Raw genomic sequence first — 15,798 nt, 5'->3', positions numbered from 1 at the left:
ACTAGAGAGTAGACGAGTGTGTGTGTACGTGTGAGCGTGTATGTGTGTGCGCGTGTGTGCGCAAGCATAGAGTGTGGAACGGCGGCCGATAAGATTCCCTCGGCGGCTGCTGCGGATGTTGCTGCTGCTGCTGCTGCAGCAGCCGTCCCTTCCTTCTCCTTTCGCGATCGTCGACGAACCCCGGATGAGCCTCGTGCGGTGTATATATATATATGTCCATAGTCCCAGTCCTTTACTTAATAATAATATTATATTATATATTGTATATAGGTACCTATCTATACTGATTAATACTACTGCTATGCGGCCGAACCGAAGTTTCCCTGTATTATAATAATATTATCGTGACGATGCCGCCCCGATTGTTATGATATTATTATATAGGTATATATTTTAACATATAATATAATATTATTGGCGCGCGTTGTTCGCCGGCCGTCTTCTATTTCCTTCGCGTGGCACGTCACGTCCGTCAGTATCATATTGTTGTACTGATCCTGAAAAGAAATCATCATACGGTTATTGGTATAGCCGGTTGTTGAAAACGCAATATCTTGTGAATGATCGATTTGTGGATAGCTGATGTACCTACGAATACAATATTATAAGACTCGCGGTGTATTAGCTGATAACGGTTATCGCGCGTCGGTCGAAGATTTATTGTGTAGACGTTTCTGTGACGGTACATTTCGTGGGACGTATCATATAAGTACCTACGCCATTACTACGATTTGAGTGCCATGTCAATGCCATTTCAATACACAACTGATATGTTTATTTGTGCCGTGTGTATTGATAGTGAATACACTCATTTAATGACAATGCTACACACACAAAAATGTCCCGGACATAATGGTCAGTTTTGTTATTTTGTTCTCAGAGTGCTAAATAGCTATTATTGCGTTCTCGATGATGGGCTGAAGATCTTTTAGAAAAATCAAAAAAAAAAAAGCACACACAAAAATAAATAAATCATATTATAACACAAATATTATTTTCCTGCGCTAAAAATCTAGTTATAGGCACTTGTATAGTATCGTCGCCGACGCATATATATTGAACGACGAGCTATTTCTATTATGATTTTGACCGTAATTCCAAAATATCTGAAGATTCTATTTCGAAGCATAACCGTAGATATATACCAATAGCGTAAATATTGAATTATGATAATTTTATTGTGCTTAAGGCAGTCTTAAAACCATTTTTAAAGTTAAAGATGGAGCATCTACCGTATATTTATACCCATTTTTATGAGTTTAAAACGGTTTTTGATTAACGCATCGCCACTGCTATAATATGTACCCTTTTGTATTTGAGTACACGCAATTACGTTTATATTTCAGTTTTATATCATACAATCATTGTTATAAATAATGCATTTTTTTTTACCTCTTTTACGTTTGGTCAAATAATATATAAATGTCTTACAATCAGTATATCGTGCACTTGATATACCTATCAGTTATAATAATATGTAGATAATCAATTTATATTAATACATTTATTTTAGCCAATTATAAAAGTTATAGTGCTGGTTGTGTATAAGTTGTGACTATTTATTAGTATTATTACTATACAAAAAACCAAATGTAATCTATTTATTATTTTATGTTATACGACATGTGCACATCTCATCGCACTAAATGTTTCGTTTGGGCCAAGGTGGTTGGGAAGTTTTAAAAAAAAAAAAATCGTTTCAGTGTAAGACACCTGATCTACGAGTCAAAATATTATTGCAGCGAGCCACGTGAGTTTATATATAATAATAATAACAAAATAAAATACGAGAGCAATGGATATATGCGTATTTGTGTGAGTATTGCCCATTCATAAAACCTTACTGGTGGTGGTAGAAAGGGACTACGGCGTTTTTATACATACGTTTATGTATAAGGCGGAAAAGGGTAAAAACAACTGTTGCTCTGAACTTTTTTCCCTACATGCCACCACCTCCGCCACTGCCGCCGACGTTTTATTCACGTGTTTCTGACCTTTTTCACGCGAATCCGTCGTCAAAACACCGACCGTCTATTGTTTTATTTTTGTCCACATCAGCTCGCAGTTGATTTTAGTTCATTATCATGTAGGTAGATATATAAGCTCTATTTAACTTAATAAACAGATTCGAATATTATTTTTTGATTAGACAGGCACACAAATATTATTTTATTATGTCATATTTTTTCTTAAGCATCGGATTTATTATGTTATATAATTTAATTATAAATATTATAAAAAATCATTTTCAATCCTTATAAAAATGAAATGTATAGATTAAATAGTATCACTGATGAGAAATAAATATAAATACATAAAAATTAATTACCTATAGAAAGTAGTTTTGTAATTTTAAGCACACTTGCTTATTTTTTCGTTAAGTTACGAATTGTAGCGGGTAGAGGTATAAAGTAGGTACCTTAAATCAATTACAATTTTTTAAAAATTAAGAAAAAATAAGTTGATTAATGATTCTTTAAAAATGCTGTTATTTATAGAATCGATTTATGTTTGTTCAGTGAATATGACTATATAAATTAGATTGTATAATATTTATTGATCTAACCAAATTAATTACCGCCCATATTATAATTATTACAACCTTTAAAATACTTATTATTACTATTTAATATTGACAATTGGTATTGATTAATACATAATACACATAGGTAGTTATGTTTATTTTCTACAGTATGTACAGTTTCTACCAAAACTAAAATAATTATCAACTATGTTGGGCTTACAACTTATTATACCTATGTCGGCTATCGTTATTTGATTATTTATACTTATTTTGTTATCTTTATGGCTATATTTTATTTTTAATATCTATATTCAATTCAATGCTATATTTTTATTATAAAGAGCGATGTTTTGTGCGTGGATACAATTTTAATAACAATAAATTGTGATCGCAGGTAAAATGTTCGTTTATATTACATCTTTCATACCTTGAAATAAATTGCCTTTCATAAACCTACATAATATGCGTACCTATGTATTGTGCAGTGAAATTAAAATCATATTTTATTATATTCGTAATTATTATAATCATTATACTAATGCTGTACCGACTTTTAATTATTCTATAAAACATGTATTCTATTATTTTATATTTGTTATTAATATATTAATAGCGTTCATATTTTTAATGTGTGCGCGTATCGCTGCGAGTCACATATTATTTTTATTTACGTTTTCGTATAGTTTCTGAGAATAACGTCAACAGCCCTTAGACATCAAGTTTCTACAAATACAGAATGTCAAGCGATCCCTTCTCTGTCGCGTTGGGGTAGATGGCGTCGTGTAGTAAGCCCCCTTGGAGTTCTATCATTGATGGCGTCACACTCGCTTATTTTATTTAGGGGATGAAATTATTAGTTGTCGATATCGCTAGATGGCGGTCTATCATACGACGAAAATTATGTAACAAAATATATTGACCATATTATTATCTACACGTTAAAATCTTGAAACTCCATTTTCCGTAGGTAGGTATACATTATTATACAATGATACTGTTAAATATTATACTACTGTATTGTAACTAGTAAATTACGACTTTTAATGATTTTTATGTTTTATATTGTTTAATATTAGACGCAATTCGTATAGTGTTTATCACTTATGAAACCAACAATGCCGTTGATTAATACTCCTGACACAACAGTTAATCTGTATACAAACTACACATTTTAAAGAACGATTTATGCTTGAAAGTTGAAAAATATAAATACAAATTCTTTAATTAGGTTATTATTTTTAAATTATAAAATCTTATATTTATTATTGATTTAGAAGTATTTGCACAATATCATGGCAGTAGCCAGTAGGTATGCTATTATTTTAATCTTAATCTGTAGGTACTCGCACACTCAAACCTTTAATTATTATAAACATAATATGTTTTAATTTGCATCACATAGTCGAGTAAAATAAAAAATAAAAATATTTGTACGTATATAGGTACGTGTATTTCCGAGAGATGGAAAAATATTTACGAAAATGCGTATAGCACAATATTATAGGTGTATAATATTATACTAGTGATGGTATAAAAAATATAATATGCTCTTCTACATCTTGTGTATCTAACTGTGTACCACTATACAATGTTGCATATTATAAAGATAAAAATCAAATAAATCGAAATAGGTATTTAACGATAGACCTATACAATGGGCACCTATATACGTATATAACAATGGACAAACAGTTTTTTAATTATATTTAATGAATGTAAACAAAATAATCGGTTTATAGAGTATAATAGCTATAAAATAATAACTATACACGATTAACTCGTAGGGAAAAATGCATCATGTCCCGTCCGTCTCTAATAATATTATCATTATTGTATATATATTTTTGAGTGTCTTTATTTCACATTCTTGTGCCGTGTAGTACAAATTTGGCTATTCATCTACCTGTCATGCTCGCTGTTTGTAAATATTTTATCGCCAATGTTTTTAGGCGAAATATTATTATAATAATAATAATAATAATAATAATATAATATAATATATATAAACGCGGTATGTATACATTTTTGGTTATATACACGTACCCACCTACCCATATATATATATATTTATGCTCGTGTCCGGGGTACCACTGCACGATTAACAACACGACTACTGACCGTCGTATATAAAAGCACCGCGGCAAATGGCCGGTAAAAACAAGGGTTTACGTTTAGGACGGGCGGAAACACAATATCGCGATATACCCGGACGCGTTTTTAGCGATTCGCATATTTAATTTTACAAAACCTAGCGCGTGTTTGGGTATTCACAGGAATTATCGCGAAATTTCCAATTCACCACTACGCTTTCCGCGCAAAGGTTTTTGTTTTTTAGAACCGCCGCCACAATGTATTAAAACGTTTTGCACGTGTGCAGGTACAATATATTATATTATGCAATGTACATTATACATATACAGAGATAGGTATTTATCTCTGATACACGTTGTACGCACATTCAGTGGTATACGTAATAATATAGATATACCTGCACGGTTCATATTATTTACGTTTTTTGCCTACCCACACCTATACATAATGTATATATTTTACGACTTTCGATTGATTGATCATTGAGCGATTATTTTATCTAAAAATATAATATAAAAGCAAACCGGATATCGCGATAAATGAACATAGACATTCGATGGATTCAGTTAAGACACAGCAGCTGTACAGTCGTCTCTAGACGGATGATTGATTGTTTCAATATAGTTACACTTCTCATATAGGTATTTCTTTGACAAACACAATTAAAATTCTTTGTTGATGTATACCTATAGTTAATAAAATACCTAATAATATAAACCCTAATGATAATAAAAAAATAAATTGGAATGTTCTAAATATAAACAGTGACATTGATAACTCAATTGTTCTTGATGCAATTTAAATCTCAAATCTAATTGGTAAAAACCAGGAAAATTCTTCTTTTTATGAGAATGGTTTGACAAATAAAATATTTAAAAATTTAGCTAATACTAACATTGTGATTATTTTAATCCCTCCATTATTACTGGTAAAACAATAACTATTGTTTTTCCAATAGTTGAATCTGGTGTTAAAAACTGTGTGATAATTAGAGACCCATCGCTTTAACTCTAGCATTATCATAACTTCTTTATAAATGTTCCAATTAAAGGTTTATGAATTTATTGAAAAAACGAATCTTTTAAACTAATCAATTTGATTTTTGTATAAATATGTCAACTATTGATCCACTAATTAAATCTTCTCACTTTACACAGAATAACTTAGATAAAAAATTAAAGTCTTTGGAATTTGTCTTGACTTCAAAAAATCATTAGAGTCAGTTGACCACGACACTTTAGTGGACAAATATTAGAATACTTTGCCATCACAGGAATTACGTATATTATCTATATTTATGTAGTTAGAGTATAAGATGATATTATTACACTATTCAGTGTTTTTAAGAAATGTTTTATAAAAACATATTAAATTTGTAAATAAGAAAGTTTGATTCTCCGTAAATCACATAGTTAACAATATTATTATCCTACAGTTACTTTTTGGACACTGCCTAATAATTGGACACATTTAAATAAAAACGTGCACTCTGTATTATTCAAGGTGTTTTTTGTTTTGTTTTTTTTGTTTTAAACCACGAAAAGTAAAATAATGACGTCCCATATACAGAAGTTAAAATGGCTGTGGAGACCTGAAGTTATTTTTTTCCCCTGGCTACTAACAACAATACATAATCATTTACCAGAGCGAATTCTACTACGGCATTATATTATTATCATGACGACCGTAAAAAGGAAGGGTGGGTGGTCTCCGGCCGAAGGGGAGGGCTCCGGCCAGGGTTGGACGAGGCCAAAGAAAAACAAACAGACGTTGATTAATCTTGCACTTGGGGTCTAAACAATGTTTTGGACCGTCAAGTGCTTATAACGCGGGCTTTTTCTACGAAAAAATAAACTTTATACATACTGGGCTGCACTGTAAGCCCGCCGCAGTGTATATATACATATATTTTTTTTTTGTATTCCACCGCCCCTTTATTCTCCCCCCCCTCTCACCATGCACATACACACGTACGCGTTTTCCCTTCCCCTATATCACGTATACATACGCGCGTACACATACACTCTTCTCCCCGTGACACGAACAGACTGCCGTGCCCCGGAATTAATGAAATGTCAAGCGCAAACCCCACTCCTGCACCATTCTTCCCGCGGCGCCAGCACCCCCGACCACCAACAGTTCGTACAAAAATAATAATAACAGTTTCGCGGGCTCTTTCGCACTTCATTTGTTCAACGAGTGTACAATATATATATATATATAGGTATACGCACATACACTGCTTGCCATATATATACACACGCACGCTTATAATATATACAGTGTGTTGTATTGGTATATAAACCTGCAGGTATATCTGAATACGCGTACACGGACCAAGCGCGACATTGCCGCAGCCGCCGCGACCAAATTTTATTAATATTTCAAATCGAATTTGACATGATTATAATATATATAAAAACTATTAAATAATATATTATGGGTACTCGCAATAGACGCGACCGTGAGTGATGCGTGACCGACGAAAGCTCATTTTATCCGACGACTATACTACGTGAAATCGTTTTATACCTATTAATAAATCGTCTGCATTGCGGGATTACGTTTAGAAAACTTCAGCAGTATACTATCGGATGAATAATTTTATTTTAAGATTTGAAAAATCGTTATTTTTTTTGGGGGGGGGGGGGGGATTTATAGATTTAATGAATACAACGAACACCGGGAATACCTATACGGAAAGTTGATTATAGCTTATGAGAGGCTTATAATATTTTCAATGTGTAAGCCAATAACCAATTAGTTGTTGAGGCTTTTATAAAAAACAATTTTCCATGTACCTATAATATATATATATACCTAAGTGCCTACTATATTATTAAAGTAGTCAATATTAGGGAAAATACACAAGGCATTTTCCAATTATTTTCTTTTCAAAGGTTAAACACATACAGTTTCACATATTTTGATGATAATCATTAATCAGTATTACAGTTTTTAAAATTAAAATTTTTTTTAATTTCTCCTATTTTCTTAGATTATCTTTGTCTGTTATATAGCAAAATAATACACCAGTGTAGCATACATATTCTACCCATAAATAGGTACCTACATGAGATAATACAATTCCAATCAAGACATTTTAATTTAAAAAAAATATTGTTATATCTTATTGTTAGACGATTTAATCCAATATGTATATGAACAAACGAATAACTAGGTATAAGTATATTAAAATCATATGTATGTATTTCAATTTTAAAGAAATAACATTGTTACTTCCGTAAGAATTAAAATAGGTAGGTACGTAAATTACGGGAATATATCTAAAATTTTGCCTACCTAAATAAAGTATTTCATCTGGTACAAAGAAATATTTATTTATTACAATTTTCATCTCTTCAACGTTTCAAGTTTACCTTTATTTTCCTTTATTTTATTTTTATAAAAAGATTCAATGTTGAATGATAACTAAACAATTTTAATTTGTAGATTGGTAAGTATTCTTAAAGTTTGAAAAGTATATCTGTGCATCATATATGAAATAAAACAGATCAAAGTAAGAAGTTCAAACAAAAAGAGTTTTTAATGACTGTAATTTTTATTTTTATATGTAATTTAATTATTGCTTGCAGCCTGCCATCAATATACCATATACCGATCTGTGTCATATTTTTAATTATAACTTTGAGGTAGGAAAAAAAACATCTCGTGATTTGTTAGTTAAAAATAATCAAATTATATTCTATTAGCATTCAGCATCTTTATTTTATTATATAGACTGTAGTAATATTAACGAAGGAACATTGTTCGTTAATATTATGGACATAATCGACCTATACTTCTTTATGTCCCTATATAAATATAATTTTTAAACTTTTAACGGGAAATAAAATAACAGGTTGTTGGATATTTTATTTTACATTTATAAGCTGAACCAGCGCACTTCATTGCCCGTAAAAAATTACAACTCATAAAAAAATTGTGATTGTTCAACTCCTTTTGGGTGTAACTCGCTGCAGGAAGTGCAACTTAGCCACCCTGGTAGGCAATGTGTGAAAATAAATGCAAAGTAATAAATGTTAAAGCCAAATTAGTTGCAAATGTAAAATACCTGTCTAAAATGATATTATATTCAATCATAATAACCATTTTATTTTTTATAACCAATAATAACCTTATAAAAAACACAAATATATTATCTACACGAACACAACAAAACAAAAATCAGCTAAATCGATCGAGTCATTTCGGAGTTTATCTCAAACAAAAAAAAGCGACTTAATTTTAAAAGATGTACTAGCGCTGACACGACAATACTTTGCTGTTGCTAGGTTTTTGTGATTGTTCAACTCCTTTTAGGTATAACACGCTGTGAAAGCAATGTCTTTTTAAGTGTAAATTATATTATATTTTAATTTATAGCCATCCCTATACCGGCATTGTCCGTGAGATTTGCTTGTGATTATGCGACCAGTATATATTATCAGGTACGTATGTGTATAATATTCAACTCTAAAGTATCAAAAACTGCAAACAATAAAATACCGTGGTTCAAATTCTGTACTAAAATACAAATGCTTATAATTATTATTATTAAAACCAAAAAGCAACAATTTATATAACAAAAAAATAAATCTCAAAATTGTTTGTATAGTATACAATTTGTCATTGATACTCCGGTCCTATTGGCCCTAAAGTGATGATATATAGCCTATATAGCCTTTCACAATAAATGTACTATCCAACACGAAAATAATTGTTCAACTCGAACCAGCAATTCCTGAGATTAGCGCGTTCAACCGAACAAACAAACTCTTCAGCTTTATAAATTATAATATGATTATAGTATAGATTGATTGATGATTGATGGTCATCAAAATAAGATCGAACGTGAGTACGTATTGGATTAAGCTTATTTGCATGGTTAACAATAGAGAATAGTGAGCACAGTATACATGGTGATCAGCATGCTAAATGCTCACCTCCATTTTTAATCGAATTTATTCAAATTCTGGTTTTTTTAAATTCTTAAGCATACTTGGACCATATTTTCTAACTTGTAAATGACTTATGGAAACTTTATTTTATCAAATGAGTAGATACCTATCAATATTTTTTTAGCGTGAATTGTTTAGTAAATTGTTTTTCTTTAAATGTTTAGATATAAAAAATAAATATCACGAGGCTTCTCAGTGGGGCTCAGTTTTCATTGTAAAAACAAAAAATTAAAAAATTAGGTTGACATTGTGATTTATAATATAGAAAATTGATCTATTCATATCTGGAAAATTATTAAACTTTATTTACTAATGGTAATAATCCATAAGATATTAGGTTCAAGAGTGTAGATAACAGAAGAAGTCATTCAAGCACAAAACAAACCCAAACCTATATAAATCCTCTGGGCTAAACACACCCAGTGACCTAACCACTTTTCTCGAAGAGACCAGACTGGACAAGCAAATTTATTAATTAATATTTTTCCATTGTAGGAACATAATATATTAATATATAAAAAATATAAATATTATATTTTAAAAAAATAATGTTATATCTGATGTTATATATAGGCGTTCTATAATAATGTGGAAAAACTGATGGCCTTAGCTCCTGGAGCTTAATTATATCAATAAAAAAAAGTGGGTTAAAGATAAGAAATCCTTGGTTATTTAAAAACTATAGTACATAGGCAGTTAATATAAATATATTTTATTACCATTTTAAAACTAAGCAAAATAAGTATGTTACTAGACTACCGATTAAATAGGACATGAAGTATTTTCTACAATTATATTTTATGTTAAAAAATTGTTAAGGGTTATATTTTGTCTATATAAACATAAACAACATAGAAACAACTCGTTCAAATTTTGATTTAAATGCATAATATTTAAATAACATTTTAAAAAAACCACGTGTTTAGCAATTCACAATAAATAAAAGTATAATCCTCAAGTATACTAAGCAATTCTACAAATAACGAACGAATAATAAAGGATACAAGATGAATGAGCATGCTTACTAAATCTGCACATTGTATTGGTATGTCATATAGTTTTCAATAAGTTGATTTCAATAAATTATGTATGATTTGAAATTTGAATGATTTAAAGTTCACGAGTAGGTACCTATATATTAGGTAATGATCTTACTTTATGTAGCTATGTAGGTACATTATTCTGTATTATTTCTGAATAATGGGGCATCTATTATTTGACTAACAGAGAATAAAGTAGATTTTGTGCCAAAGAAATTATATTCAAATACACAATGTCATTATTTTAGTGAATATTGTATGTAAAGGTACCTGTATAAAATATTATAAATATTAAAATATATAATAATTAGATTTTTTTTCTTCTATATGGCATGCAAGGTAGTAAGTTTATATTATATATTTAAAAAATACTATCGTTTTAGAGTATCTCTCCACTTATTTTTAATTTGTTTGCCCGTCGCATTAAGGTCTATTACAATAATGGCATAGTTTTTTAATTACCTTAAAAATACGAGACTGCAGAGGATAAATTAAAAATTTAAATTACCTAAGTTTACATGCATAATACTCACGAAAAATGCGGCGAAACGGTGCTAAAAGCCCAAGTGCGGACAATGCTGATAAGGACAAAATTATTGTTGCGGCAATAACGAAAGTACCCCGACTAGGGAAAAAAGGGTTTATAATCTACATTTACGTTATCTAGAAATACCAGTGGCCAGTCGGTTGTACCTATTAACAATAAATAATACCAAGTTTAGTTAAGTCCAATTTAGTTCAAAGGTTTTCAAGATTTTTTCCATCGTAATTTTACAGTTATGTGTAGCTACTGTACAAAAATAAAAAAAACCAATACATTTACGAAATACGAATAAGACTTTTAATAGGATAAAGTAAATAGATAACAATAATAATTACTATACCTGTAACTATTTTAGTCACGTAGATAGCCTTTATAAGGTGCTATTTGGACAACAAAATAATATTTTTAATACCTATATAGATTGATCAATAAACATGTTATGTATTGTTTAAGCAATTAGGGTTTCAAATTTAAATTATTAATATTTTCAATTGAGTTATTTATTTGGTAACGCTTACCAGAGCTATTGATAATAGATAAGTTTAAGTATAGTAAATTTTCAAGAGATAATATGCACGCATTCTCTCCGCTTGGCTAATAAATTATTTATCGCCTTACGCAAATGATATAATATATGCAATAAGTACAAACCTTATGCGGGGGACGAGGTGGCCGAGTGGTCTAACGCGACGGATTCGGCACAGCCGGTCCGAGTTCGATCCTCGACCACTGGGCGGCATTTTTCTCCGTGCAAGTCACGGTGTCCGGAGAACAAGTGCCGCCATCCCCCCACCCCGGGGCACGGCAGAAACCTACGGGTGCCCCATTAGAAATTCTGCCAAACACAACACACACGTGTACCAACCTACCCAATATAAAACTTACCAAACCTACCCAATAAAAAAAAAAAAAAAAAAAAAAAACCTTATGCACATAGCTTGCAACATTTTAATATCATATTTTTGTATAATTCCCGAATTTGTTTGAAGGTGATATTTCTTATTATATTTACTGGCATTTAGTTTATTATTTACTACGGATCATCATTTTATTAGTAGTCGAAAATCATAACCTTAGCATACGTCAAAACAAAAGTATGTAAACTATTATGAATTAACGTATTAGTTTTAAACATAAGCGTTGACGATATTTAACTCGTTAAAATACAATATTCTTTATGCTTTAGTTTTGTAATTTTCGGTGCTGTCAAAATGTAGGCATAGCATATTACTTTGCAGGTTATTCTCAAGTTTCGAATATCTACTTATCGTACATACAATAATTGTGGTTATCACAATTTTTAAGTAGGAAAACTATAACAGATATTGTGTTGCCCCACGCGCAGTTATAACACTGACATAAAATGTAATACTTGTTCTAAATAGAGTATAATTTTCTACCAAAATAACAATATTACAATAATTATATCAGCACGCCATGCTATACCTACGAATTATTAAGTATCAAAATTTGATAAACACATTTGAAATGAAATGTATTGAATTTTGATTTTCAGCAGAATATTTTTATTTTATTTTTTACTTGATCAGTTAATATGTTTCTATCAATTATACGTACCTACTTCCTACCGACCAAAGTTACAATACAGACAATACTATTTTACTTTTTTTACTCAGAAGAAATGTTTCCGTAAGGATATCATTAATTGTTCTTATAGATGCACTACATATCTTACATAATGCCTGATGCTATCATTTAGTGTTTTTGTTTCTACATTTTTAATTCTATTTTTTTACAATAACTATTAAGTAGGTATGCATTTTAATTTCATATTCCAAAATTATTCTTCGCCTCAACAACAATGATGGGTGGGTATGTTGAACCACATTCCTCTCCATTCTTTTAATTCTATAATATACCGTGATTGGATGCGGTTTATCATCATAGTTCCCATTTTATATATCCATAACACTATATTATAATGTTCGACTGGAATTTCCAGATATTGCGGTGCACTAATATATTGTATAGTGTGGTTTAAACTCTTGCATAATATTCAAAAATATTTTTTTTGGACATAATATAATAATTATTGTGGTTCGTGTGTTTTACTATTAATTAAGTTTCATAGGTATTTTTATTCCATATACATTAATTTAATAAGTCAACTTTAATATTATACATATATACATGTAGGCATAGCTGGAAAATATTTTAGAGATAATATTATTTTTTGACTCTGATGAACATTTTAGTGGTTTTATGGTAAAACGAGTGATAGTTTCCGGTTCACCTAATATTAGCACAGAGCAGATTGAAGTAAAAAACAAACAGGTTTTCGTATGCAAATTTGATGAGGGTCAGTATAGTGGGTAAAAAAAAAATTAAAATGAAAAGTTTGGTACGTTAGCCGTTGCCCGTTGGGGTACGCGATTATCATTTTATTTTATTTTATTTTTTTAGAAAAAATTTAAATTTATATTTGATTCCCAGAGCTAAGTATACTTCGCAACAGAACTGAGGGGTTTTTTTTTACAACGGCACACAGGCACAAAGGAAACCCTACAGGGACGTGTGTAAGATGAACGAGCGTACGACTATACTACCCCTGGACCGCACACCGTATACGCATTAGCTTTTTTCCTCATTTTGTTTTCACCCCATTTGCACGTATACATAAAAACAAGAGCCAACCGAGGGATCTCTTCTCCACCTCTTTCCTTCGCAATCCGACAGGGGTCTTTTCCCGCGGACGTTGCTAAGTCGGTTTTAATTAGGTTTTCTCCTCCGCCGGCGGCGTATCGATCGGGCGGCCCGCAAAGACCTTTTGCGCGCGTGTCTGTATAGTTACTTTTATAATATGTATTTATATAATATATATATTTTGTGTGTGTATGTGTGTGAATAAACATATTAAATGCAAAGTATTTGCTTTTATGATAATATTACTTATAATATTACATATATCTATAAAAGTACTAAAGATGATTCTGCTGATGCTTAAGCTGAGTTTTGAATAATATTTCAATTATTTAAGTAATTGAAGAAGTGGCTGTATTCAATAATTAAAATTAAAATCGTTGTGAAAAAAAAGTTGATTTCTTTAATATCATCAATAATATTGCATTTATTATAATATGAACTTTACACGTCTTGTATCGTTTCGCGTTTGCCATGTTAAATTGAAAACAAGATCACAACAATAAACATACCTACGATACTACTTCAGATCATTCAATTGATTATAAATAATTTTTGTTTCTCATAAAATTGTCAAATTGTCAATGATTTGTTATAATTTACGCCATACACACTATACACTATAGTAATACTATTGTAGTAAGTATAAGTTCAAATGCTCAATAATATTTTTTTACATTTTATATTCAAACATATTTGACTTGATAGAAAAGTTTTATTCATTTAATGAATCACGATTCACGAAATGTGTAATGGATATAATATGTATAATGACTTAAGAGGACACTACCCATACATTTGTTGTCTCCGTCTTATACACACGCACGAAATACTAAATAGCAAATTGACGTTATCTAGTTTCAATAGTGTGCTGTTAGTTTTGATACTATAGTGAATTGACCTATTATGAAACTTTTAGGTAAGAACATTATCTGTGCTTAAGCGTTGCCAATTTTTCATTTTCAAGCACAATTTTCAAAGGTGTGAAATATCAAAAATTAAAAATGCTCATATTTTGATTAAAAATTAAAATATCGAATAAAAACCAACGCTTAAGCGCAGATCATGTTATTATCTTAAAAATAAATAGTAGGTCAAATCACTCTAATATCAAAACTAACAGCACACTATTGAAACTATAGCGAACGAAAATTTGCTATGTCGAACGTGTGTAAGACGGAGACAACAAATGCATGGGTAGTATCCTCTTAATTGAATAATAATATTATCGATTGATTTAGATTATCATATTGTTTCCACGTACCTGCAGGTGGATATAGGTGCTGCAGTAATGACTGATTGATCGAAACATGCCTATGTATTATGACTTTATTCACCGATTCCGTCTTCTTTTATCCTTTTCATGTTAAGCTGTTCAATAGAAACAATTCATAATTCATGTCTATACCTAGCTAAAATAGGTTATGATTATAAATAAGGAAATATTCAGTAAAATGTAATGAGAATATTTACACTGATTGAATAATTATATTATCGATTGATTTATATCATCATATTGTTTCCACGTAACTGCAAATGGATATAGGTGCTGCAGTAATGCCTGATTGATCGAAACGTCATGTCTATGTGTAGGTACAATGACTTTATTCACAGGTTCCGTCTTCTTTTATCGTTTTCATATTCAGCTGTTCAATAGAAACAATTCATAATTAATTTCTATACCTATAGCTAAAATAGGTTATGCTTATAAACAAGGAAATATTTAGTAAAATGTAATAAGAATATTGAAAAATAGTAGATACCTTCATGTAGCTACAATTAATAGGAATATAAAGCGCATATTATATTCATTCAAACTGTAGTTCTCAAACTGGTTAGGCAATACTTGGCGATATTAATACATGTAATATAAAAGCGGTTCTTTTCTTCTGAAATTTTTCTCACACAAAATAGCATATATAATGGTATTAGCAATTTAAAGTTTCTACTACAATAATTACAGTTTAAAAAATATAT

At 30.3% G+C, this 15,798-nt stretch overlaps 1 long non-coding RNA gene across 1 annotated transcript; it reads right to left on the bottom strand.

Annotated features, from left to right (window-relative positions):
* Positions 1–329: 329 nt before the first annotated feature.
* Positions 330–15,447, bottom strand: LOC132944315 (uncharacterized). The gene is made up of 3 exons (XR_009664443.1): positions 15,295–15,447; positions 15,086–15,233; positions 330–497 (listed from the first exon to the last, which is right to left on the bottom strand). It is a non-coding gene; the product is annotated as an uncharacterized LOC132944315 (long non-coding RNA).
* Between the last annotated feature and the right edge of the window lie 351 nt (positions 15,448–15,798).

The sequence above is a fragment of the Metopolophium dirhodum genome, chromosome 5 (assembly GCF_019925205.1).
Source record: "Metopolophium dirhodum isolate CAU chromosome 5, ASM1992520v1, whole genome shotgun sequence".
NCBI classification, from domain to species: domain Eukaryota; kingdom Metazoa; phylum Arthropoda; class Insecta; order Hemiptera; family Aphididae; genus Metopolophium; species Metopolophium dirhodum.
The sequence above is the reverse complement of the archived record's forward strand: the minus strand, read 5'-3'. Positions and strand labels throughout refer to the sequence as shown.